At 43.5% G+C, this 24,987-nt stretch overlaps 1 protein-coding gene across 4 annotated transcripts in view; it reads right to left on the bottom strand.

The window, feature by feature from the left end:
• The window catches only part of Helz (helicase with zinc finger), a 146,815-nt gene extending 123,371 nt beyond the window's left edge, over positions 1 to 23,444 (bottom strand). For 2 of the 4 annotated variants that reach the window (XM_048366932.1, XM_048366935.1), the window contains exons 1-3: positions 23,347 to 23,444; positions 21,719 to 21,774; positions 14,991 to 15,047 (exon numbers count right to left, since the gene is read on the bottom strand). The gene's annotated coding sequence lies outside the window, so the exon portion shown is untranslated. Of the gene's footprint in view, positions 1 to 12,452; positions 12,612 to 14,990; positions 15,048 to 21,718; positions 21,775 to 23,346 lie in introns of those variants that run through there. The other 2 variants (XM_048366933.1, XM_048366934.1) reach the window with 2 other exon arrangements.
• Positions 23,445 to 24,987: the final 1,543 nt, after the last annotated feature.

The raw sequence follows: 24,987 nt of genomic DNA, 5'->3' as shown, positions 1-24,987 counted from the left end.
AAAGAATGTAAAGAGGGGCTGGGGATATAGCCTAGTGGCAAGAGTGCCTGCCTCGGATACACGAGGCCCTAGGTTCGATTCCCCAGCACCACATATACAGAAAACGGCCAGAAGCGGCGCTGTGGCTCAAGTGGCAGAGTGCTAGCCTTGAGCGGGAAGAAGCCAGGGACAGTGCTCAGGCCCTGAGTCCAAGGCCCAGGACTGGCCAAAAAAAAAAAAAAAAAAAAAAGAATGGGAAAAGTCTAGGATGTGGCTCAGTGGTAGAGCATTTGCCCAGCCATGTACAAGGTCTTGATTTCAATCTTCAATAGAATAATAGAAGAAAGGAAGAAGGGGGGGGGGGGGTGGAAGGAAAAGAGCCAGCTGAAAATACCTGCAAATATACAGAGGGATTTACTGTTTCATTAGTTGGTTAATAAGTACATTTCTACTTGGACAATATATGCACATTAAGTGTTTTAACTGTATTCATTCAAGACTTTTGTCTAAAGATGGAAAGAACTCTCAAAATTAATAAGAAAACAACCCAAGTAAACACAGGGCAAAGATTTTAGACATTCCACACCAAGGTATTATGATGGCAAATAAGTATATAAAAAGGCTGCTAAGAAGCAGAAGAAGCAGAAGCAGCAGTGGAAGAAGAAAGAAGGAGGAAGAAGGAGGAAGAAGGAAGAAGAAGGAGGAGGAGGAGCAGCAGCAGCAGGAGCAGCTGCTGATTAGGGGGCTGGGAATGTGGCTTAGTAGCAGATTCCTCAGCACCACATAAACAGAAAAGGCTGGAAGTGGTGCTGTGGCTCAAGTGGTAGAGTGCTAGCCTTGAGCAAAAGGAAGCCAGGGTCAGCTCTCAGGCCCTAAGTTCAAGCCCCAAGAACTGGCCAAAAAAAAAAAAAAACAGATGAGTGCTGGTGGCTCATACTTGCAATCTTAGCTACTCAAGAGGCTAAGATATGAGGATGTTGATTCAAACCAGTCCAGGGCAGAAAAGTCCACAAGCCTTTTTCTTTTTTGCCAGTCCTGGGGCTTGAACTCAGAGCCTAGGCACTGTCCTTAGCTTCTTTTGCTCAAGTCTAGCTCTGTACCACACCACCACAGGTCCACTTCTGGCTTTTTCTATTTATCTGGTGCTTCATGCTCACTAGGCAAGCATTCTACCACTAAGGCACATTACCATCCTCCACAATCCTCTTATCTCCAATAAACCAGCAAAATACTGAAAGTGTGGCAGAGGACTTGCCTTGAATGAAAACGCTAAGCAAGGAATAGAGGCCCTGAGTTATAGCCCTAATACCAGCACTAAAAAGAAGAAAAAAAAGATAATCAACATCATTACCCATCAAAGAAATGCAAACTAAAGACAGGATATATATATATATATATGTTACTCAGAGGTAGAATGCATGCTCAAAGCCCTGGGTTGCATTCCTGGCATCACAAAAAATAAAATGAAATATCAGTAACACCAAATGATGGAAGTTAACTGCAACTGTTCATGCCCTGCTAGTGGTACACACTACTCTAGAAAAAGAGTTTGCAGGTTCCTTTAAAGATTAGACAGACAGATAAGATAGATATAGATGAGATGCAATCCAACAAACTGCAGTTTCTTACAGAGTCAAATATTATACTATCTATGACCCAAAAAGTAACTACCCTCAAGAAATGAGGACTATACTTACACAAAGATCTGTACACAAATGTTTATAGCCACACTAGGTCTGGAGGAATAGCTCCAAGGGTAGAGCACCTGTCTTGTAAGCACAAAGCCGGCTGAGTTCAAATCTCAGTGCCATCACCAAATAAAAGCAAAAAACAAAACAAAATGAAATTCTGTTATACATCCACTCTACTCCAAAGTGCTAAAACCAGGAACCAATATCCCTCAGCAAATGACTGGATAGACAAACTGAAATATTGTTTCACAACAGAAAAAGGAACCCCCTGAAAAGACATGCAAAAACTTGGATCATTCTCCAAAAACCTTACTATAAGTAAAGGAAACTAGTTTCACAAGCATACATACTGTATGATACACTTTATATAACATTCTTAAAGGAGAAATGATCAAGACAGAGATGGTATCCTCAGGTGATCAGCAGGTATGAGGTGGAGAAGCCTAACTAAAATGATAGCATAAAGGAGGTTTTGGGGGTGATGATACTTTTCTGTATCCCGACTATTATGAGAGTTGCACAATCTACACATACATTAAGTTACTAAAACTTTTCACCAAGCCAATTATATGTAGATTTTTAAAATAAAAATGTTTCAATTTTTTGTTGTTGGTGGTCATAGGGCTTGAACTCTGGGCCTGGGCACTGTCCTTGAGCTCTTCAGCTCAAGGCTAGTGCTCTACCACTTTGAACCACGGCATCACAGCAGATGAGGAAGGCATGGGACAGGCTGACCTTTTCCTCTCTCATCTGTACCTTTCAGCAACAAGAATGAAAGGTCTCTCCAAATAGAACAGTAACTCAGGTCATCTGGCGCAAAATGCAGGACACTTCTGAAGAATGCCAACACAACTAGATGGTTGGTCCAGGACCAAAAGCAAATATTGGAAGGAAAATAAAATCGATATTGTTTGACAGAGGCACTAGATAGACTGGCCTGGATCAAGATATTTCAGCAACAGATGAGAGGAAGACATCATTTCTTTTGTCTCACTGTAAACTATCTGGGAGAATGGACACCAGATCACCTAGAAATCAAGTCATGAGATGTACTCTTATTATAAAACACAGTTACAGCCCTAAGCTAACTTCTCTAGGCATTCCGGCCATGGTCCTCTTGGTTCTCAAGGATCTGAATGCTTTATCTGATTACAGACAGGCTTGAAAGAGTAAAACCAAACTGATTAGATAATAGGAGCCAAGAATATCAACTAAAATTTCTTCCACTTAAAATCAAGATGATTTCTGCACCTGTCTTGTGTGTTTATCTCTATTAAGATCAAACCTTTCTAGCTGATAATGTACTTAGATGGAGTGAATCACACTGCATTTGTAAAGGTTTCAAGACTGATAGAATTGTGCTAAATATCATCATTTGCCTTTGGCAGAAACAACTAACAGTTGCCAATGGCTCCTGATCAGACCCCAATATCTTTATTAGACTATATAAATAAACAAATTTTTCTCAAATTGTTTTGTGAGTGATTTTTTAAATGAAACACGACATTACAAATTTAAAAAAAATTAGGAGTTGGGAATATATCTTAGCGGTAAAGTGCTTGCCTAGGATACACAAAGCCCTGGGTTCAATTCCTCAGCACCACATACACAGAAAAAGCCAGAAGTGGTGCTGTGGCTCAAGTGGTAGCGTGCTAGTCTTGAGCAAAAAGAAGCTCAGGGATAGCAAAAAGAAGCTCAGGCCCCAAGCCCCAGGACAGGGGGAAAAAAAGATTAAAGAAAAACTTTAAAGATTAAATATAATAGTATTCAAATTTCCTTAGCATAACAAAATTTAAAAGAGGATTGCTGACATTTTGGAGTTCACTTTTTTTTAAGTTAGTAGTTGGCTTTAGTCTACCTAATAATATATTTTAATTTTCCCTGTGAAAACTAACTTATCCTGAAACAAGACTATACTAGAAAGTTAATGGGTTGTGACCACAGAAAGGTAAACCAGACTGATCAGTTACTAAAATAACTCAGGACTGGAAATACATATATACATACATACATACATACATACATACATACATACAATAACTCAGTGCCCTAGCCCAGAATTGAAGAAAGCTTATTGAAATTTGCCCCTCTACCCACAAAGCAGCAGGGGCATGGTGAGTGTGTTGTATGCTGTGCTTCCTCTAGAAGGAAAAAAAGTGAAGAATTATTACTTTAGAGATGCCCCAATGTGGGGCTGGGAATATGGCCTAGTGGTAGAGTGCTTGCCTGGCATATATGAAGCCCAGGGTTCAATTCCTCAGCACCACATATATAGAACAAGCCAGAAGTGGCTCTGTCACTCAAGTGGAAGAGTGCTAGCCTTGAGCAAAAAGAAGCCAGGGTCAGTGCTCAGGCCCTGAGTTCAAGCCCCAAGAGACTGGCCAAAAAAAGTACTCCCGTTAGAGATGCCCCAATGGTTCTGAAATGCCCAGAAAATAATATCCAACCTCATTACAAGGGATCTGAGCCACTTACAATCTAGATGGTCAAGAGTCTCTGTATTGTTGCTTCTGCCCAGAAGGTCCTTTCCTCTCTTCTCTCTGGCCTAAATCCTACTCAGCGTGAGCGTGCGTGTGTGTGTGTGTGCGCTCATGTGTGTGTGTGTGTGTTTGTACAGGGTTCTAGGACTTGAACTCAGAGCCATGGCACTGTCCCTAAACTTTTGCACTTAAGGCAAGTACACTACCATTTTGAGCCACAGCACCACTTCTGGATTTCTAATGTTAACTGGAGATAAGAGGCTCATGGTCTTTCCAGCCCAGTCTAGCTTTGAACTTTAATCCTCAGAGCTCAACCTCCTGAGCAGCTAAGATTACAGGCATGAGCCACCAGCACCTAGCCCTGAGCCTTTAATGAGCCCTTAAATACCTACTCTAAGATGTTCTCCTAAAGGCATTATTACTTACTACAGATTATTGGCCACCTAAATCACCTATTGACTGCGACTAAATATATCATGCAAATGTTTATGGGCCCAATACAACTATCTTGTTTGCAGAAGTTATGTCTTATGCCATTTTTATCCCCATGATAACCATTTAATTCACTTAAATCATTTATTAAGTACTTTAACTATTTTTTTTTTTTTTGCCAGAACTGGGGCTTGGAATCACTCAGCCTGAGCACTGTCCCTGGCTCCTTTTTGCTCAAGGCTAGCACTCTACCACTTGAACCACAGTGCTACTTCCAGCCTTTTCTGTGTATGTGGTGCTGAGGAATCGAACCCAGCCCTTCATGCATACAAGGCAAGCACTCTACCGCTAAGCCATATTCCCAGCCCTCACTGAATTTCTCAAAGAGATGACCTAGAATAACTAAAATGCCAAGCATCCCAAGAACTGTCCTGTACCAGATTCAGTTCCAGTCAGAATACCAAGTCAAAAGGAAGAATATTGTATTATGGTAAATTTATCTGCTTTCATCTAAAACTGAAATCTGCTCTACAGGATACACAAGGCAAAATATTCTGCAAACTTTTATTATACTGTACTCAGTAGTCAGCTGGACTTGTACTTTTCTCTAAAACAAAAAAACAAGTATGCAAGTATGGAGAAACTAAGCCTACTGAGAAAAAAGTAGAAACTAAGATCGTAAGCCACATTCTACCTTGAAAAAATACCTTCACAAAAAGGCAAATTCTCAATTCTAAATAAATGGACTTCTACAAGGCACAGTAAAATGTTTTCAATATATCAAGAAATACCCTATGGACTTTCTACCATCTAAGTTACTGAAATGATAAGAACAAGAAAAATCAAATTCTCATTATCAGCTAAAACTAAGGGTTTTTTTTCATCTATCACTTTGATTCTTTTCTGAATTGTTTTTCAAATTGCTAGCAATTCTATAGATAATTCTTTTTTTTTTTTTTTTTTTTTTTTTTTGGCCAGTCCTGGGCCTTGGACTCAGGGCCTGAGCACTGTCCCTGGCTTCTTTTTGCTCAAGGCTAGCACTCTGCCACTTGAGCCACAGCGCCACTTCTGGCCATTTTCTGCATACGTGGTGCTGGGGAATTGAACCAAGGGCCTAATGTATACGAGGCAAGCACTCTTGCCACTAGGCCATATCCCCAGCCCCTCTATAGATAATTCTGGAGATAACCTTCTTAGTTTCAGTAATTCCAAGTTATCTCCAGAAGAGTTTGAGCCTCTTCTCAAATCATTTAATAGGCTTATTATCAATAAAGATATAAAGAAACAAAAATGCATATTTGGGAAACAAGGAAATTATAGTAACTAACTTCTACAAGAGGTTACTGCTTGCTCAGAAAATTTTATTAAAACATTTTATACCCTTTTTTTGGGGTGTGTGTGTGTGTGTGTGTGTGTGTGTTGGGGCGTTTTTGTTTGGTTGTTGTTAGTCATGGAGCTTGAACTTTACAGAAAAGAGGGGAAAAGGAAAGGTGAAAAGGATCATGCATTCATCCTACATTCTAGAAAACTCATTGTCATCCTGGGGTTTTCTTTGGGTGACTTTTTTTTTTTTTTGGTCAGTTATGGGGCTTGAACTCAGGGCCTGGTAACTGTCCCTGAGCTCTTCTGCTCAAGGCTAGTACTCTACCACTATGAGCCACAGATTCACTTCTGGCTTTCTGGTGATTAATTGGAGATAAGAATCCCATGGCATTGGGCTGGGGATATGGCCTAGTGGCAAGAGCGCTTGCCTTGTGTACTTGAAGCCCTGGGTTTGATTCCCCAGCACCACATATACAGAAAATGGCCAGAAGTGGCACTGTGACTCAAGTGGCAGAGTGCTAGCCTTGAGCAAAGAGAAGCCAGGGACAGTGCTCAGGCCCTGAGTCCAAGGCCCAGGACTGGCAAAAAAAAAAAAAAGAAAGAAAGAAAAAAAAAGAATTGCATGCCATTTCCTTCTTGGGCAGGCTTCCAACCACAGTCTGAAGTCGTGAGATCTCAGCCTCCTAAGTAGCTAGGATTACAGCATTAGCCACTAGCACCCAGCTCCTTTATTTCTTAATTTTTCTTTCCAGAATATCTGAAAAGACATGTAATCACATAATTCAAAGCAGCTGAGCTTTTTCAATAAAATATAATTTCGTGAGACAGCCAACCACATAATTAAACCAGTGTACCAACATGACCAATACCCACACCATTTTGGCTAACTTCAATCTTCCAGTAGGTTATGATATAAAAACTATTACTCCACTAGCAAGCACCAAGTTGAGTTTAAACCCTAACACCAAAAAGCAAAAAAGCAAAATTATACTTGCAGACCCGATGTTTGAAACTCTGAACATAGCTGCCTATAGAAGGTATTATAGGAAATCATCAAAGTGAGTCTAAAATTGCACAAACTTACAAATCCTATGTGTACATTTAATAAGTAGATTATAATAGTAATCTCTTTATAAACTATGTGTACTGAATATTTTGCATTAAAAAACAAAGATAAAATATTAAAAGTATCTCCTTGAAAAACTAACTTCAGTCTAATCAAAGTCAAACTGAGAGACTATTTATGAAGCATCAATGTATGAAATATCTGACTAGCATTCCTTCAAATTGTGAAAAACAGAGAAGAGAGAAACTATCAGAGCCCAGGAAACTAACATGACAAAACACCAAGGAATTTTTTTAACATAAAAAGGACATAGAGGAGAGGGGGATGGGAATGTTTTAGGGGTAGAGTGTTTGCCTAGCATGCATGAAGCCCTGGGTTCGATTCTTCAGTACCACATAAACAGAAAAGGCCAGAAGAGACACTGTGGCTCAAGTGATAAGAGTGCTAGCCTTGAACAAAAAGAAGCCAGGGACAGTGCTCAGGCCCTGAGTTCAAGCCCCAGGACTGGTTCCCAAAAAAAAAAAAAAAAAAGGACTTAAGGGAAAACTGGTGAAATCCAAAGTCTAGACACTAGTTAATAGTGTTATACCAACCATGGCTCCTCAGATATGACAAATGCATCATGGAAATTAAAAATGTTAACACTGGATGAACACAGGAAGCCAGGCATTAATGGCTTATGTTTGAAATCCTAGCTTCTCGGGAGGCTGAGTTCTGAGGATCTCAGTTTGAATCTAGTCTAGGCAGACAAATCCATGAGACTCTTATCTCCATTTAACTAGCAACAAGCCAGATAGGAAGCATGGCTCAAGTAGTAGATTACCAGCCATGAGTAGAAAAAGCCAAGTGAGGACTGGGGATATGGCCTAGTGGCAAGAGTGCTTGCCTTGTATACATGAGGCCCTGGGTTCGATTCCCCAGCACCACATATACAGAAAACAGCCAGAAGTGGCGCTGTGGCTCAAGTGGCAGAGTGCTATCCTTGAGCAAAAAGAAGCCAGAGACAGTGCTCAGGCCCTAAGTCCAAGGCCCAGGACTGGCCAAAAAAAAAAAAAGAAAAAGTCAAGTGAGATGTCAAGGCCCTGAGTTCAAGTTCAAGCCCCAGTTAGGGCAACAAAATAAAGTGTATATAAACTCTAACCTATACTTATGATGTTTCTATAAATATAAAATTATCCTCAAATTCAAAGATTATTAAAAATAAAAGTGGGTATTTGGGGACAGAAGGATTATAAATGGGGGTTTTCTTCAACACAGACACTTTTATAATTTTCAATAAGTAACAAGTTTCATTGTTATGAAAAACAAGAAGGCTTAGACTTTGGAGACCTAAGTTAGCCCAAAGACACAAAGCTGAAGCAGCACAGGAGTTCTGGAGTTAATTATTTCTCTTCACACTAAGCAGTTCTGGAAGCCATAGAACACACAGGACCAAACCAGGAAACTCTTTTTATTTGCAAAGACAAACTTTACAATCATTAGGTTACTTCTCCCATTTGCTTCAATGTAATGATGTGGAAGAGGAAATAGACAAAACAACATATAGAAGAAAAGCTGAATAATGGGTACATGGGGATTGATTACATTCTTCTTCCCATTCTTCCACCTCAAAAAGTTTCCATTACAAAGCCAGGCACCAATGACTCGCACCCGTAATCCTAGCTCTGGAAGCTGAGATCTGAGGACTGCAGACTGTGGTTCAAAGCTTGCCCAAGCAGGAAAGGCCATGAGACTCTTATCTCCAATAAACTACTCAGAAAAAGCTGGAAGTGGTGCTGTGGCTCAAAGTGGTAGATCAAAACAGATCAAGGACAGTGCCCTAGCCCCTGAGTTCAAGCCAACACACACACACACACACACACACACACACACACACACACACACACACGGTTTCCATACTAAAGTTTTCAAGTAAAAAAGTCATAGTCAGGTATAATGGTTTGGTTGCGACTGGGAGATTTGGGAAATCACAGTTTGAGGTCAGCCCAGGCATAAAAATTCACAAGACTACATCTTAATCAATAGATGTGCAAGGTTACACATGCACAATATGAGTGACAAAGGAAAGCACAAATAGGAAGATCACAGTCCAGATTAGTCTGAGAATAAAGCCAAGATGCTATCACAGAAATAACTAATGCAAATGAGGTCTAGCAGATTAGCTCAAGTGGCAGAGTACCTGCCTAGCAAGTGCAAGCTCCTGAGTTCAAACCCCAGTACCACCATAAAAACAAAAAGTTGTCACTCTCCATCCCAAACTATTCCACGTCCAATTCTTTACTGCTACCAGAGCGAGGACCTTTAGTATTTTCCAGAGTGAGAAGCAATTCCCAGCATCAGGAAACACCAGTCTTCACACTGTAACTGACATTGAAAAATTGCTGATTCCTCTACATTCTCAGACCTAAATTTCCTTAAACAGCTGCTGTAACACATCTCTCAAGTTCTTCCTAGATGTAAAACTGAGATTTAAACTTTCTACTAATTCCTTAAACCCATCATTTCTCTCTCCCAACCCCCTAAAGCTTAGTTAGCCCACTGTTCCTCCTGAGGTTCTATCCCTTATGTCCCATTCTTGCAACAACCACCTCACTTGTGACTTTAGAGAAGTGACTGCTCCCCACCTACCTTACCCACCTAATCAATCAGCCCCTCTTATCAACCTCCAAAATACCTCTTACATCCCATTATCTCCTTTCCAATTCAATCCTTTACCTCTCATTTGAACTCTACCCTGGACCTAACTAAGAGTACCTGCTGCTCAATTCTCCTATCTCCCAACCCATTATTATTCATCCTTGATCTGACATTTAAGACACTGCAAAGTTCAATCCTAACCAACTGGCATTCTTGTCTTCCACTGTGTGCTTTAATGTAACCATAGTCCCAGGCAATTTGGATATGAGTTTCCTGACATCCACATTTCCCACTCTACCACTACAACGCCCTATTCTTTTCATTGCTTCTCATCTTCAAGCAGTTGAAATGCTATCTCTTTCAGCTGAAGTGTTCCATGATATCTGTTTAGGGGGGCAATATCACTCCCCATACCCACTCCTAGTTATTCCCTTAAGCACCTTGTGGGTCCCTTTCACAATAAATTATCAAATTCCTATTCGTTCTTTAATTTAGGGTATCCTTATTCTCTCTACAAAATGATTAGCTCCTTGTCAACAGGAAGGATGTTTTATTTATCTCTGAATCCTTCAAAGCAAAGTTTTTCTAAGAACATACTATAGATGAATTACAGATGTCCTAGACAGTAGTGAGTGGTCTTTTTAGCCCTCCAAGCAGCCAGAAAGGGACATCAGAAACCAGAACCCCTAACTATTTAAGCCTCAAGCAGTCTCTTCCTTAAGACAAGGCATGTTCCCAGTTATCTGATGATAATGGAAAAACTCAGTGGATATAAGATTATAGACACTGATTGCCCAAAAAGTACTTTCTGAGTTGTCTCTCAGAATAATCCGTTTGTTCCCTTCCAAATTCCATCCCTAAGAACATTTACTATTTAGACCATTCTGCCTTATGAACATTTTCAATGAACATGCTCTCATACTTTCTATTTCTATCTATTTACTAGCTGGTTATTCTGCCGTGCTGTATAAAGTCCACATCAACATTTTTGTTGCATGATATATCATGATATACAAACAAAATGACTCAAATTGTAAAATTCAGTATTATACCAACCAGATGCCAGTGCCTTTTCACACCATTAAATCAGGGGGAAAAAAGTCTGGAGCCGGGTGCTGGTGGCTCACGCCAGTAATCCTAACTACTCAGGAAGCTGGGTTCTGAGGATCACAGTTCAAAGCCAGCCGCCTGGATAGAAAAGTCCATATACTACCAAAAAAGCTGGAAGAAGAGTTGTGGCTCTAGTGGTGTAGCGCTAGCCTTAAGCAAAAAGGCTCAGGGACAGAGTCTAAGCCCTGAGTTCAAGCCCCCAGACCAAGTGATCGACACACATACACACATGCACACACATGCACACACGTGCACACACATACACACACATACACATAGGTCTGGGGGAAAAATGGATTTCTGAGCTGGAAATGTGGCTTAGTGGTAGAGTGTTTGCATGAAGCCCTAGGTTCAATTCCTCAGTACCACATAAATAGATAAAACCCGAAGTGGTGCTGTGGCTCAAGTGGTAAAGTGATAGCCTTGAGCCAGGCCCTGAGTTCAAGCCCCAGGACTGGCAAAAAAAAAAAAAAGTATTTCTGTCTAACTTATGGTAAATCAGATACATCCATAAATCTGCTAGGAGTACAAATTCACACAATTCCCTAGTAAAATAGCATGATGATGTACACAGAAAGCCATAAAAACATCCATATCCTGTAACATAATAATGTACATTCCAGAATTTATCCTAGACATACAACAAAAAACAAAATACAATAATATCTGCAATGATGTAGATTAAAGAGTTAACTGAAAACCAACCAATAACACATAACTAACATAAAAGGGCTTGGGTAAATTATGAACGTGAGTTGATGATTTGCAACCCTTCCACATGAATTAAGATTATGAAACTCATACCATAGTACCACAGTAATGCTTTATCATCTAATTACTTTTTAAGTTAGTACATATCCTAACTAAAAATCAAAAGCATGTATTTTTAAATCAAATGTACAGGAAAGAAAATTTTTTTTTTAATTTTTTTTTTTTGGCCAGTCCTGGGGCTTGGACTCAGGGCCTGAGCACTGTCCCTGGCTTCTTTTTGCTCAAGGCTAGCACTCTGCCACTTGAGCCACAGCGCCACTCCTGGCCATTTTCTGTATATGTGGTGCTGGGGAATCGAACCCAGGGCCTCATGTATATGAGGCAGGCACTCTTGCCACTAGGCCATATCCCCAGCCCCAGGAAAGAAAATTTTTAAAAAAATTTTTTTTTCCAGTCCTGGGGCTTGGACTCAGGGCCTGAGCACTGTCCCTGGCTTCTTTTTGCTCAAAACTAGCACTCTACCACTTGAGCCAGAGCGCCACTTCTGGCCGTTTTTTATATATGTGGTGCTGAGGAATCAAACCCAGGGCTTCATGTATAGGAGGTAAGCACTCTTGCTACTAGGTCATATTCCCAGCCCAAGAAAATCAATTTTTTAAGAGTAATAAACTCAAAACATTTAACAATTTTTCTAATATCATCTCCAACATAAGCAAGTTCCAACAACTGCCAGTGGCGTTGGCAGCTCACACCTGTAGTACTAACTACTCCGGAGACTGAGATCTGAGGATCACTGTTCAAAGACAGCCTGGGCAGAAAAGTCCTTGAGGAAGGAAAAGTCCTTGGGCAGGAAGTAGAGGTGTAGTTCACAGAATGCAAGCATTGGGCAAAAAGGCTAAGTGAAAGCACAAGGCCCTGAGTTTAAGCCCCAAGTACCAATACACACACACACACACACACCTTCTAGGCATGCCCAAGAAACAGAAAGGCTTCCTGATTAGCCTCAAGAAGAGAAATACCCACCTCTTATAATTCCACCTGAACCTTAGCTGAGGACTTCTATGTCTTTCTGACCATGATGATTTATGACTGACTACCCTTACCCCTTTTTTCAAGCACAATGCACCTCAACTGTTTGTTTTTTATTAATCCCTTGAACTCATGTGGAATAAATCATGTACAAAAGCAAACAACAGGGGGCTGGGGATATAGCCTAGTGGCAAGAGTGCCTGCCTCGGATACACGAGGCCCTAGGTTCGATTCCCCAGCACCACATATACAGAAAAACGGCCAGAAGCGGTGCTGTGGCTCAAGTGGCAGAGTGCTAGCCTTGAGCGGGAAGAAACCAGGGACAGTGCTCGGGCCCTGGGTCCAAGGCCCAGGACTGGCCAAAAAAAAAAAAAGCAAACAACAACAAAAAAAAAAAACAGAAGGAGAATTAGTCATGTTTTACTAAAATGATCAGCAAGTAGTCAAGCCTAAGGTTCACTATTAACCTCAGAAGACTATAAGGCTAGACAGTGGCTCATGCCTGTAATCTAGCTACTCAAGTGGCTGAGATCTAAGGATCATGGTTCGAAGCTAGCCTGGACAGGAAAGTCCCTGAAGCTTTTATCACCAATAAACCACCAAAAGCCAGAAGTGGAGCTTGGGTCAAGTGGTACAGCACTAGCCTTGAGTACAAATGCTCAGTGCCCAGGCCCTGAATCCAAGTCCTAGACACACACACACAGTCTCTGGGAAGCTTAATGCCAATGTGCTGACTCAGCAGTGGACTATATCAGTTAAAAGGCAATACCGTGATCCCTCACCTATTTTGAGAGTTACGTTCCAGAGACACCTGTGATAGGTGAAAATCCAAAAGCAGCAGTGTTATAGTCATCCCTCGCTGTATCTACTTAAGAGGATTTTCACCTATCATGGGGGTCTATGGGACATAAATCCCCCACAAAAGGTGAGGGCTATTTATGTATTTTTATTTAATACCCATAATAGAATAAAGTGCAATAAGTGAACCACGATATAGTGAGGGAAGACTGTACTATATAGACTTGTGGACAAATCAACAAACTAGGTCAAGGAGCCCTGAATGAAAACAAACCCTAAGAACAAAAAAAGAAGCCCAGCGCCAATGGCTCACACCTGTAATGTAATCTTAGCTACACAGGAGGCTGAGATCTGAGTATCACAATTCCAAACCAGCCAAGGTAGGAAATTACTTGAGACTCTTACCACCAATGAACAGCTTAAAAAGCCACAAGTGGAGCTGTGACTCAAGTGGTAGAAAGCTCAGGGACAGCAGCGCAGCCCTAAGTTAAAAAGAAATAGGAGAAAGAGACAGAGAGAAAGGGAGGAAAAAAAGAAAAAAAAGAGAAGAAAAAGCTTAAAGTAGATAGGTAAGGAGTAGGCAGCTAGTAATCTCATCAACCAGAGTTTGAAAGGCAGGATGGTAAATCACTTTATAAAAAGTTGAAGCTTGGGGCTGGGAATATGGCCTAGTGGCAAGAGTGCTTGCCTCGTATACATGAAGCCCTGGGTTCGATTTGCCAGCACCACATATATAGAAAAAGCCAGAAGTGGCACTGTGGATCAAGTGGCAGAGTGCTAGCCTTGGCAAAGAGAAGCTAGGGACAGTGCTCAGGCCCTGAGTCCAAGGCCCAGGACTGGCCAAAAAAAAAAAAAAACCCACAAAAAAAGCTGAAGCTTTCTAGAGGGAGATATCTAACAAGCCTCGGGTTGAAAATACATCAAGAAACAAAAATTTTAAAGCTTAAAGTGGAGCTCAGCGGTAGAGCACGTGCTGAGCATGTGGAAGACCCTGGGTTCAACACTCAGTACCAAAATAAAGAATTTTGGCACTGATGCCCCAAAAGAATGAGAATTATGTTCCAGGGGTTGGAGATATACCTTCTAGTGTACACAAGACCCAGAGTTCAATTCATAAGACTGTCAAAAAAGAAAAGAAAGTCTTCCAAGTTCCATTCTCCAGCCATCAAAGATCAAGATTAATTACTGTAAAATAATATGCAGTCAAGAATTGTCTTTAATTGGAAAGCATTTCAGCAAAAGATAGTAAGAAGGGCTGATAGCATAAATGAAAACAGTATAACATTGGGGAAAAGCCCAACCTTCTACCCCTGATAGATTCTCAGTATTTAGATCATCCTAGAACACTGTATAGTAGTACATACCCAACACACAGATAACAAAATAGCAATGTTTAAGTTCATCAGGGCAGAATGAGTATGTCTCCTCGGTCCACTTACACATTGGGAACAGAAATGGAAGATGAACCAACCCTTACATCTGCCCAAACTAGTCTGACAGAGCAGTAGGAAGTCTTTTTACTTCATTCACCAGTCAGTCTGTTCTAGAAACAATCCGTTCAGTTAGAACCCACCTCCTCGGATCCCAACTGCTTCACACACCCTCAGTCACTCCACCAGTCCCGCCTCATCATTTTTCACACTTTTGGCAAGATGAAGTCTATCCTGTCCCTTTTCTGGGGACTCCCGCTTTTTCTTTTTGTTTTCTACATACTGTTCTCCTAAACCTACTCACCTGCAGTTCACTGCACTGGGTGTCACCCAAAGAGCCCATCAGAGCTCTTTATAATTTCTGAAAAAGAGAGAAGGGTGCTTTTAAATACTTGGTAGAAAACACCATTGATTGTCACAAGTGGTGGCACAGCCTATAATCCCAGCATTCAGGAAATTGAAAGCAGGAGAAAGAAAAATGTATACCCTACCAGGGCTACATAGCAAAAGCGGGTCTCAAAGAAACAAATGACTATGGTTACACCACTTCTAATGCATGAGTTTCCACTACTGCTGGACTATCCGGTCTTTCAGTCCACAGTACTCAATTAAATGTGGCAAAAACAGCAGTGGGCCAGAAGTCCTGAGATAATATACCATACCTCTACAGATAAAAAATTTTAAAGAAAAAAAAAAAAGAAAGCTTGCTTTAATGTTGCTACTACTGAGCTGTGTGACCTTGGGCTAGTCAACTCCAGGCCCCTTTGTTTCTTATTTTCCTCCAGTGGAAAAGAAGGAAGTTAGACTAAGTAGAGATAGCACACATATGCTTTCCAGAAAGAACACCAGCTATATTACTTCACTGGTTTTGTGACTTTGCATTAGTTAGTTCACAGTCTGGCCTAAATCCCTCCTTCCTCCCCTACCCTGTTGCAAAACAGGACAACTGTCTTGTGAGTTGTTGGAGAATTAAAGGAGATGATGAGTTATTAAAAGCCCATAGTAAATATATTGTTTAGCTTATCACAAAATTAACAGATGATAACTGATTACCACTATTCCCTAACCCCAGGATTACATAAATTCAATTCACAATCACATTCAAAGATCAACAAGCGGGGCTGGGGATATGGCCTAGTGGCAAGAGTGCCTGCCTCATATACATGAGGCTCTGGGTTCGATTCCCCAGCACCACATATACAGAAAATGGCCAGAAGTGGCGCTGTGGCTCAAGTGGCAGAGTGCTAGCCTTGAGCAAAAAAAGAAGCCAGGGACAGTGCTCAGGCCCTGAGTCCAAGCCCCAGGACTGGCCAAAAAAAAAAAAAAAAAAGATCAACAAGCCAAAACTTTACCAGCTTGACCACAAAATTAGTTGTCTGTGTGTCTTAACACATCCATCAGTTATCTTAAACTGATGGGAGTTAGAGATTATCACGATTATTTAACATCACAGCAGAAGGGAATAAACAGTCTACACAGCATCCAGACTCTACATCAATGACCACACCTCCCTTAGCCCTCACTCTACTCTCCTTACTGCCAGGACAACTTGGGAACAGAGGCCTTCCAACAGCTAAATGATATCTAGTTATTTACCACGGTCAACCCAAGGAGGGAGACTAGATAGAGGAAGAACATAGGCTTTCTTTTTTTAACCTTTTTTGTCATATCTATCTATCTATCTATCTATCTATATATCTATATATATATGTGTGTGTGTGCACTGCCCAAATTAGTTTACTGTAACCATGCATAATTTATGCATAAAAATGTTTATATTTACATATATATTAGTTAACCATACTGCTTGCTGACAAAGTGGAACATGTGTATTATAGAAATATTTTTCTTTCTTTCTTAGCTGAGACTGGCACTCAAACTCAGTACCTGACAAATTTCACTCACTGACTGGCACTCTACCAACTGAGCCACACATCCAATCCCAATGAAAACTTCCACCATAAAGAAAATTCTCGAGCTAGGAATGTGGCTTAGCAGTAGAGTGCTTGCCTAGCATGCATGTAGCCCTGGGTTCGATTCCTCAGCACCCGACAAACAGAAAAAGCCAAAAGTAGTGCTGGGACTCAAGAGGTAGAGTGCTAGCCTTGAGGAAGAAGTCAGGGATGACAGTGCTCAGGCCCTGAGTCCAAGCCCCAGGACTGGCAAAAAAAAGAAAGGAAAAAAAGAAAATTCTCCAGGCTAGGAATGTGGCCTAATGGTACAGTGTTTGCCTAGCATGCATGAAGCCCCGGGTTCAATTCCTCAGCACCACATAAACAGAAAAAGCTGGAAGTGGCACTGTGGCTCAAGTGCTAGAGTGCTAGCCTTGAGCAAAAAGAAGCCAGGCACAGTGCTCAGGCCAGAGTCGAAGCCCCAGGACAAGAAAAAATAAATAAGAAACAAGATGCATTGTACTTATAAATTAACTGGTTGAATAGTAACATTTTTTGTACAACTACTTTAAATAATAAAATAAAAATCAATAGAAAAAAAAAACTAGGACTGGGAATGTGGCTTAGAGATAGACTGTTTGCATGAAGCCCTGGGTTGAATTCCTCAGTACCATATAAACAGAAAAGGCCAGAAGTGGTATGCCTTAAGTGGTAGAGTGCTAGCCTCGAGCAAAAGCAGCATAGGGACAGTGCTTAGGCCAAGTGCAAACCACAAAAGAAAAAAGAAAGAACTTATATTAAATCAGTTCCAGAATGCCTCAAATATTATTCCCACCACCCTGGAAGTAGTAAGAATGCTAGGCTTTATTCTCCTGAAGCCAATGCTACAAAAGTAATCCTGACATGCCCAAGAACTGAAATAAACTGTTTCTGTGTCTGTGTCTGTGGGGTGTGTGTGTGTAATTCCTTGTGTGCCAGTCCTGGAGCTTGAACTCAGGACCTGGGCATTGTTCCTGAGCTTTTGTGCTCAAAGCTAGCACTCTATCATCCGCATTAAGCTCTATTTCTACTTTTTTTGGCAGTTAACTAGAAATAAGTCTCCATGGACTTTCCTGCCAAGCCTGGCTTTCAAACCACCATCCTCAGATCTCAGCCTCCTGAGAAGCTGAGATTATAGGCATGAGCCATGTTATACTTCCCTTTGAAAAACAGTTCAAAATATTTGGAGATCCAATTACATTTGCAAATGCATTTACCTAAATCTATGAAAATAAACAGCCCTAACAACTTACTTAAGTAGTTCCTCTCTGTCCCTTGCATAATTATAGATACATTTGGCCCAAAATATTCCATGTACAACAGGCAAAGTGCTTTATTTCTTGTATGTGCCTGTATTTGTAGCTTAAATATAGCCTGACAATTATGAACTAATCTGCATTCAATATTAATGCCAAACCAGCTTCCTAGACAGTGAACACAGATGCACTTACAAGATCTAGTCAACTCACTTGTAGGTCCCTCTGCACTATTCTTAGCCTTTCATGAGTATGCTGTACATTTTTAAATTACACAAAGCCCTTTGCAAACAGGAATGACTTCTCCTGTTATTTTGGCATCAGCCCCCTTCCAGTGAAAACTGGACAGTCCTTAAATGTACACAGTCTTTAAGATAAGGAAAATTGAATATCTGTGCTATTAGGAAATGAAACTTCTTACTAATTACTCCAAAAAGTAAGTTTCCCAGCTGACAGAAAAGTACAGGACTGTACTTACTGACTCCCAAAAACTACTACCTTACCTAAAAATAGTGTCCTAGCTTACCAGCCAAAAGGACAAACTAAAAAAGCAAGGCCTTTATCTAGCACAAAGACACAACCCTCAATACTATACTATGGTAATTCCCATTTTAGAACTCTGTGTAACAAGTTGTCCAGTGACCCACCCTTAGTTTCACTTTGAAGTGAATACTAACACTTGTCTACATGACTGGAAACTCTGAAAATATCTTGACAGTTCAAGCCAATCAACACTAAGCACACACGATCACCTACTGATAAATATCCAATTGTAGACTAGATAAATATTTCTTTAGGCACAAAGTAGACCTTCCACAGAATTATCTACAGGTTTTAAAATAACAAGATCAAAAGTTGAAATCGGGAGGTCTAAGGCATAAATACCCCTCCATCTGCAAACAGAACATCAATTTAGAAGTCCATATGTGCTCTGCTAAGAATTAAAATTAAAATTATACATAACATACATAAGCAGTGCTGAGTTTTAACACAAACAAATATGGTATGTGCACTTACCAAAGAATCTTGGTCTATGTCCACCTTCCTTTCCTTAATTTTTTTCCTTGAGTGTGTTGTGTTTTTTGGGGGGGTTTTTTGCCAGTCCTGGGGCTTGGACTCAGGGCCTGAGCAGTCCCCCGCCTCTTTTTGCTCAAGACTAGCACTCTGCCACTTGAGCCACAGCGTCACTTCTGGCTGTTTCCTATATATGTGGTGCTGAGGAATCAAACCTAGGGCTTCATGTACAGGAGGCATGCACTCTTGCCACTAGGCCATATTCCCAGCCCCTTTAGTGTGTATTTTAAAGGAAACTGTTAATTATATGCCTCAATTTGAAAGGAAAAATAAAAAAACACCGGAGCTCCTTCTTAAAGATAACAATAGATGTGAAAAATGAATGAGAAGAGTTAAAATCCAGATGCCAAACGTGTTAATGAGAGAAAAAAAAAACAGAAATAACCTACTCATTGACCATAATTACACTTTCCTAAAACTATCATAGTAAAACATTTTTGAAGTTAAAAAACTGGTTTAAAAAAGATGCAAACAGGGCTGGGGATATAGCCTAGCGGCAAGAGTGCCTGCCTCGGATACACGAGGCCCTAGGTTCGATTCCCCAGCACCACATATACAGAAAACGGCCAGAAGCGGCGCTGTGGCTCAAGTGGCAGAGTGCTAGCCTTGAGCGGGAAGAGGCCAGGGACAGTGCTCAGGCCCTGAGTCCAAGGCCCAGGACTGGCAAAAAAAAAAAAAAAAAAAAAAAAAAAGATGCAAACATGGGGCTGGGGATATGGCCTAGTAGCAAGAGTGCTTGCCTCGCATAAATGAAGCCGTGGGTTCGATTCCCCAGCACCACATATATAGAAAATGGCCAGAAGTGGCACTGTGGCTCAAGTGGCAGTGTGCTAGCCTTGAGCAAAAAGAAGCCAGGGACAGTGCTCAGGCCCTGAGTCCAAGGCCCAGGACTTGCAAAAAAAAAAAAAAAAAAAAAAAAAGATGCAAACAGCAATTCTACCTATCTAGGGATTTGGGAGATAAACAATGAGAGGAAAGAGGTTCAAGGCCAGCCTAGGCAGAAAATGGTTTCCAGACTTCTTCTCAATTGATAGCTGGAAAGAGTGGCACCTACTTGTCATCCTAAGCTCTAAGCCAGCCCAGGCAGAAAAGTCCTAAGATTACATCTCAGCATAGGGAAGCTGAACATAGTGGCTCACCTGTCATTCCAGCAACAATAGGAAGCGTAAAATAGGCACATCTTGGTGCAGGCATCGCCAGGAAGCAAGACCCTATCTCAAAAATAGCCAGTAAAAAATAGGACTGAAGGCAAAGATCAGAGGTAGAGTGACTGTCTTGCAACTGGGAGCACCTGAGTTCAAATCTGCTGTGTGTGTGTGTCTGTATATATGCATACATAATGTATGTATATGTATATACATATATACACATATACATGTGTATACACATATCAACATATATGTATACAATATATGCACATATACATATGTGTGTATACGTATGCATACAATATATATGTGTGTGTATATGTGGGTTTGCTTCCTCAGTACCACATAAACAGAAAAGGCTGAAGTATGAAGTAGTACTGTGTCTCAAGTGGTAGAGTGGTAGCCTTCAGCAAAACAAGCTCAGGGACAGTGCCCAGGCCCTGAGTTCAAGCCCCAGGACTTTCACCCTACGTGTGTGTGTAAGTGTGTGTATCTGTGTGCATATACATAACATACATATATACACTATCCAAAACAAAATGAGCCCTTTACATGACTTATGTAAATGTAACCCTTTTGTACATCACTGTTAAAACAATAAAAAATTGGGGCTGGGGATATAGCCTAGTGGCAAGAGTGCCTGCCTCGGATACACGAGGCCCTAGGTTCGATTCCCCAGCACCACATATACAGAAAACGGCCAGAAGCGGCGCTGTGGCTCAAGTGGCAGAGTGCTAGCCTTGAGCAAAAAGAAGCCAGGGACAGTGCTCAGGCCCTGAGTCCAAGGCCCAGGACTGGCCAAAAAAAAAAAAACAAACAAAAAAAAAAACAATAAAAAATTAAAGACACAAACTTTTCTCTAGAATATATAGTATGTTCACTAATCCCACAGCAATAATATCCTTTAAATTCAAAACAAAATAAGCTAGATTGAAAAAAAAACCACACATACCAGGAAATAGTGACAAACTAGTCTTATCCCTAATAACCTCAGCACTATCATTTTTATTTCAAGATAATTATTAGAAAGACAACTGCTATTCCACTTTGGGATAGGGGGTATACTCCAGGAGCAGAACATTAGCCTGACATATGTGAAGCTCCAAGACCACAAGAAATAATTCATATAAATAAATTAAATAGAGGCAAGTGATTGACCAGCCTAAAATAATTCTTTTCAATGGAAAGGATATAGTCCCACAGTGTACTTTACAACTCCAACAAACTGTGGATTCACAATAAACAATCACTTACATTCAATGTAGATAAATTAGCAGTGGACATCAAAGGAAATATAAATTAAGACATCCAATTAAAGTTACACAAGGAAACTTGAAGAGGCAAACTATAATTACCTCAGAGAAGACTCTGGATAGCTGCAAATAACATTTGGCTCTAGACAAGCTCCACTATGTTTATGTATGTTGCAGTCACTAAAAAGACTAGCACATTTGACATATTTTTCCTTTCTAAATCTAGCCCTGCCCAAACCCCATTTGACTGAGTAATATATTTGGAAACTAAAGATAGCCCCACCAAATCACTTAGTTTCAGTATTACCCTTATAAGCTGATTAAGATAAAAAAGGAAAAAGGGAAATTGGTTTTAAAACTCCAGTCTCACCTTACACATCTCACCAGCACTGTAGTTCATTAGTGATCAATTACTTCATCCAATTCCTGAGGTAAATAGAAAAGTAAAACGTGTCTATACAACATCAGTAACAGGCATTATCAGTGGCAAACACTTTTATCAGCCTGAAGTAACAGGACAAATAAATTTCCCATGGAAAAAGTTGCAAAAGTGGTACAGTACGTGCAGCTGTGTAGATGAATGTTTCTTTTACCTTAAAATGAGAAAACACTTCCTTACAATAAAGTAGATTATAAAATACTCTCAAAGTTCAAAACAGTCACTTTTTTCCAGCACTGGTTAACCACACTTTCAAAGAAAAAAAAAGGAAGGAATGTAAGAAAAGAAACCTCATTAATTTGGGTCAAGAGGCAAAATTAAGAACAAACTAAGCTATGAGTTAGTGGCCCACACCTAGCTACTCAGGAGGCTGAGATTTGAAGATCACCGTTCAAAGCCAGCCCAGTAGGGAAAAGTCCTTAAGACCTTTAGCTCCAATTACCCACCAAAAAACTGTTAATGGAGTTGTGGCTCAAAGTGGTAGAGCACTAGCGTTGACAGAACTCAGGGACAACACCCAGGCCCTGAGTTCAAGTCCCACAAAAAACTAAACTAGCCAAAGACGCCAAAACCACACCTCCCAATTTCCCAGGGTTCAAGGACTTCTACTGTCCGTGAAGACTTTTTTTTAATTCTATAAATGATTTGCCTGAAAAGTGTAAGTTGTAGGGAAGAATGTCCACTTTTAAGCTGCAAACAAAAAAAAGTCTAAGGGTCCCAATCCCAAATGGGTACCAAAACCCTGGCTTCCGGATTGGCCTGAGGGATCTTTAGCAAAGGTGGGGGGTGCAGAAGTCACTGGGGGGGGGGGCCGGAGAGTGGGGAGTCTGAATGAGTTTGGGGGCGGGGAAACCAGTCAAAGTTCTCTAGGTCTTTGCAGTATCTCTGAACCCTTGAGAAGGCAACTCTTAGAGGAAACTTCCTGGAAGAGGGGGCAGCCTGATTTAATTATCGGTGGATGCACTTGGGGGCCAAAGAGCATTTCCGAAGGAAGGGGACGGGGAAGTGGAGGTGGGGGAGCACGGAAAGTGCATCTTGGGCCGGGAGCCCTCGGAGGGGAGGGGACGCACCCCTGACCCACTTTTCCTGGCGCCCCCGGGCGGCTCCGGCCCTCCCGGGGAGGAGGCCCCGGCCCAGAGGGCCGAAAGCGGCGGGGCGTGGGAGGCCGGCGCGCTCCCCGCCCCCCGGCGGGGGGCTTCGTCCCGGGGCGGCCCGCGCCCGGGCGGCCTCCCGCGGCCTCCCGGGGGCCCCCCCACGCGGTGCAAGCCCACCCCGCCCCCCCCGCCTCGGCCTAGGCCCCGGGCGCCGCGGCCCCCGGCGGAGAGGAAGGGGACGGAGCGGGGGGGAGAAAAAGCTGTAAACAGCCCCAGCGTCCGGGCCTCGCCTCGAAGAGCCCCGCTTCCCAGGCCCCGCCGCGGGTCACCCGGACCCCCAACCCGCCTCGGGCCTGAGCCCCTCGGGACTCCGGGCACGGGAGGAGAGTCGGGGTTCCCCCTTGGAGGGTTCCAGGGGCCGGTGGAGCGGCCCCGGCAGCAGAGAACGGGGAAGTCAGGACTTACCTGTCATTACTTTCTACGCCATCTTGGATCCACTTGTCAACGTCCCCACAAAGCATTATGGGTAAGAAAGAGCCTTTAAAGTGACTCCCCCCCCCCCCCCGGCCCCCGACTCCCGCCTCCCGCGCCGGCGCCGCCCCCTCCGGCCGCGCCTCCCGCCGGAAAGTTGCCCGGCGTCCCCGCCGGCCCCCCGCGCCCGCCGCCCGGCCCCCGCCTCGGCCTCCCCGGGTTGTGCCGGGGAGATTCAACCCATTTCTAAAAGGCAGCTTCGGGGGGATGGGAGGGGGGTGTTTTTCGTTGTTGTTGTTTTCCTCCCTCCCCTCCCGGGTCTCCCGGCCCCCGCCGTGGCCTCCACGCGGGCTCCTTCGGCCCCGCCACCCTCCGGGTCCGGGCGGACCCGCCACCCCGCATGTGCACGCCGCCAGCCCGCCGCTTCCCCGCCGCTGGCGGCGCCGGGCGGCCCGCCGCGTGATGGATGGGTGGGTGGATGGATGGACCCGAGCGCACGCACGCACGCACGTGAGCGCCCCGGCCCCGCGAACTCCGGGCGCCGCGCGGGCTCCGGGCCGCCGCGCCTCCCGCCCCGGGCCGCGCGACGACCGCCACCCCCGCGCCGCCCCGAGGCCACCGGGGGCGGGGGGGGGGAGACTCCGGGAACCGAGCGGCCCGCAGCCGTCGGAGCGCAACTGCGGGGAGGGAGGAAGAGGGGGAAGGAGCTCCACGCAACTTTTACCCCCGGTGTGCACGGCTCGTGGCGGCGACTCCTCCCGGCCGGTGTGGGGAGGGCCTGCGACCCTCTCGATGGCGATGGCTTCGTACTGCGCGGGGTCCGGCCGCGGACCGAGCCTCCCACTCCCCCCCCCCCGGGGCAGGTAATGGGGGAGGCTGAGTGAGGGGCGGGGCGCGCCGGGGGAGGGTCCCCCGGAGGGTCTGGGACGTGGGGAAGGGTGTGTCCACCTCGGTGCAACTGCCCGGTTCCCACTGGGCGGAGAGCCCCGGCGGCGGGGCCGGGGGTGGGGCGAGGGCGCCGCGCTGGCTTCGGGGGCCGGAGGGGGTGCGGGGCCATGCCCCGTGCGGCCTGCCGCGGGGGGAGGTGGGTGGCGACCGGGCGCCGGCCGGGCTTCCCGGCCCGCACCCTGCCAGCAGCTGCGCTGCCCGGCGCCCCGGGCTGAGCTCCGTCCCCGCCCTCGGGTTGTGCAGCCCTGAGTGCACACCCAGGTCCAGGTGACCCCGTACTCTCTAGCGCCCCACCTTCCAGCAGTCCAGTTGTCTCACCTCCATCTCCACCCACCAAGAGAGGGAGGTCTGATAATACTCCTGTAACTCTCTTCCCGAAAAGCCTTCGGGGTCTCTTTGAGGTCACTTTGGGGGCCTCTTCTAGCTGCTTTCCTTTCCCAAACCCCGAGCAATTGTTGGTGTCCAAAAAAGAAAAGTTTTTTGCTAAGACTTTCAGGTAGAGGCGGTGTTGGCATGCACCCGTCTAGATTCAGTCCCACCAGCCAGAAAGAAACAAAGCGATCCTCCCCCAACACATCAAACCTTATGAAACTGTGTTTGGTATAAAATACTCTTGAATGGCTGCGCAATTAGAACTCACAGACAGGGACAAGTGTGTACTGGGAAGGCCATGGGTCTGTCCGGCTT

Source organism: Perognathus longimembris, chromosome 17, assembly GCF_023159225.1.
Source record: "Perognathus longimembris pacificus isolate PPM17 chromosome 17, ASM2315922v1, whole genome shotgun sequence".
Lineage (NCBI taxonomy): Eukaryota > Metazoa > Chordata > Mammalia > Rodentia > Heteromyidae > Perognathus > Perognathus longimembris.
This window is presented reverse-complemented; position numbering and strand designations above follow the sequence as displayed.